At 44.8% G+C, this 3,030-nt stretch overlaps 1 protein-coding gene and 1 pseudogene across 2 annotated transcripts in view; both read right to left on the bottom strand.

Annotated features, from left to right (window-relative positions):
• Positions 1–3,030, bottom strand: part of MYO1E (myosin IE) — a 301,820-nt gene that overhangs the window by 68,833 nt on the left and 229,957 nt on the right. The gene's annotated exons all lie outside the window — the stretch shown is intronic.
• LOC102479632 (ralBP1-associated Eps domain-containing protein 1-like) overlaps positions 1–3,030 on the bottom strand; it is a 28,374-nt pseudogene that overhangs the window by 1,372 nt on the left and 23,972 nt on the right.

The raw sequence follows: 3,030 nt of genomic DNA, 5'->3' as shown, positions 1-3,030 counted from the left end.
AAAAAAAAATAAGACTATAATTTACCATGTACAGTCACTGAGTGGAGCTCTCAGATAATACACTATTGAAACTAAAATATTTCATTGCAAAATAAAGCAATTATGCAAGAGGGCATTACGTATCTACTTCGAAGATTAACAGTAAAATAAAAACTCATATACTTATCACTCACATTATGAACAAAAACACTAATTTTTCATAAGATTAAAGAACTTTTTCACATTTCAGAGATTTTTTGGGGGGAGAGAGGTTTTCCCTATAGGGCATGTGTACTCACCAAAGAGACAGAGACAGACAGAGAAATAGAAAGCAAGAAATTACCCCCCCCGGGGGGGGGCATGGCCAGGCGGCAATCCCTTCTCCATTCTCCTCGTGGGATCTTGGGGCACGCACGCACACCGAGTGAGCTTAAGTCACTGGGTCCAGGACTCAAACCGTGGTCGACTACACGGGAGTCCAGTGGTATAATCATGATGCTACCTGCTGGCCCCATCACATTTCAGAGAATTTTAAAATAAAAAAATTGAGGCTGGGCCATGACATGGTAGCTAGGGTGATTCCACACATGGCTGACCTCACGGTTCAAGTCCTGAACCCAGAGGCTTGAAAAATACACCTGGTAGACGTGGCATGTGTGCCCAAAACCTTGAAGGGAGAGAACGATGGAGGTGAAGGGATACAGTGGACCATGCTTTGTTGCTTGCTCTTTCTCTTTCACACCAGAGCAAGTGCTTTCTGGTAAATGAAATAAAGACATAAATAAAAAATAATAATTTCTTTTTCCTTTTTTTAAAAAATGTCTTTGCCACAGGGCATGTGCACTTGTAAGAAAGAGACAGAGAGAGACGGGGGGGCGGAGAAGGGGGTGATAAACCAGCCCCCTAGAGGGATAGCCATACTGCAATGCCTTTTCCTCCATTCCATGCATGGGATTTCAATCCAGTGTGATTTTCAAGCTGCCAGGTCTGCTCAAACCATGGCTGGCCATGTGGGAGTCCAGTGCCTTAACTACCATGCCATCTGCTGGTCCCAATAATAATATTTTAAAATTAACAAGAAGTTACTTTCCTCCTTTGGGCAACAGAGGGGAAGAGAGACAAGAAAAGCAAGAGAGAGAGTAGGTATTAGAGATAGACATTTTGACAAGTTCTTGCTTTGTTGAAACACTCCTGCCCCAGCCTCCCAGTTGGCTAGGATTACAGTTACATACAGCTGCACTGGTGTGTCTGGGTTGACCAAGGAACCAGACCTGGGCCTCCCGTGTGGATGCCAGCCTTCCAAGTGGTGGCACAATCTGTGCACCACGGCTACTGGACTGACAGCTTTTCACTTTTGAATTAAATGATGCTGGAACTTTGTTACTGAACATATATATATTTTCCATCAGATACATAACATGTCGACATCATAACAAGGTGTGAAAACCCAATCACCACGCCTTTGAACTTAAATTTAATATTGACTCTAGACTTAATGCGACTACACTGCCAGGTTTTTCTAATACAAGTTAAGAAAGGGTGTTTGAAACTATTTTTAAGGGCCCCTGACAGCTCAGGGTCCCACCACAATGCCTTCTCCATTCTTCATTCTGTCAGAATTTTGGACATGCGTGCATATGCAACCAGAATGTTTTTCTTTTTTTTTCCTCCCAGAAAAAGTCATCCTGATCCTTTTATTGTTGAAATTAAAAAATAAAAGATACTTACATACAATGGTGAACATATAGGGCAAAACAAAATCATAAAATTTAATGTGAAGCAGTGAGCAGAATGTTTGGGTCTCCAAATCGGCTTTGAATCCAAAACTGCTTAAAAATGGGTAGGTTCACAGTTAACGGCAATCGGCTTATAAGTGAGAGAATGTCGGAGTTGTTCCAGTTGAACTTTCAGGGAAATTCTCTCCTCAAGAATATCCTTTAATTGTTGCTGCAATTCGCTATTTAATCTGGCCAAACCCGTGTTGGTTTCCTTACAGCGTCTAGTGGATGCCTGAATGGCTTTCTCATCTTCCCCAACGGATCTAGGAACGGAAGGCTGTGATGCGAGCACAGCAGCTAAGACACCTGTCTTTTGTGTGTGTTCATCAACTTCTGGCCTTAATTCATCTTTTAGTTTTAGTCTTCTTCGAACAGGTTTAGGTGGTGGCGCAAGAGGTTGTGCCTTTGCTCACACTGGCGGGAGCGCTAGCAGCTGTCTTTTCTTCAATTTTACAGTTTCGGCAACTCGAAGAAAACTTGCAAAATCAGGAGGCTTTTCAACCGGCAAGACCTCTGGCTGTTTCTCAGCTTCATCATCTTGTTCCTCATGTACATTTGATGCAGCAAATACTTCGAATTGGCTGAAATCTGCCCAGTCTGGTTGCTCTGGCACCTGCTGAGGTGAGGTCCTAGTGTGAGGAATCGGGTCATCGGCATCCACTGGGCATCCACAGCGGGACCAGGAGCCTGTGAGGGCTGCGGTCTTGGGGGCACTGCAGGAGGATGGGCAACAACTCCAGCCTGTCGTCGTCCTGTGGCGACTGTAAAGGTCAGATCCATATGTAAAGATGAAGATCGAGAATGAGAAGGCTGTGGCCTTGGAGGTGAGGGCGGTGGGGCAGCATTATCAGGCGACGTTCCGGAATGAGACCTTTGACGTTCCATTGCTTCTGAACTGTTCTGGGTCGGAGGTAAGAGAGTCTGAACTACTGTAACCCTCTGCTGCAGTGTTTCCAGTAGCAAATTTCACTGATGAGTTTCTTTTCTTTTCTTCTGAAAGGTCAGATGGTTTCACAAGTACCGGGCTGGTGGGTTTAGTATGATCACTGCCAGTTCTTTTTAGCTCCATGTCCTGCATGTGGATTTTAGGGAACAGGAAGAATGACAGCAGTATCAGGATCAGCTGGTGCAACGTTAGAATCAAACTGGGTCAGAGTGTGTGAGCTTGAAGAGCGTTCACTGAGTGTCTCCCACCGCTCACTGCTCGGATTCCGCTCAGGCCAATCTGGTTTAGTGATGGCATCGATGGTGACTTGCTCGGAGTTCCTTCAGC

The sequence above is a fragment of the Tupaia chinensis genome, unplaced genomic scaffold (assembly GCF_000334495.1).
Source record: "Tupaia chinensis unplaced genomic scaffold, TupChi_1.0 Scaffold000063_1, whole genome shotgun sequence".
NCBI classification, from domain to species: Eukaryota; Metazoa; Chordata; class Mammalia; order Scandentia; family Tupaiidae; genus Tupaia; species Tupaia belangeri.
This window is presented reverse-complemented; position numbering and strand designations above follow the sequence as displayed.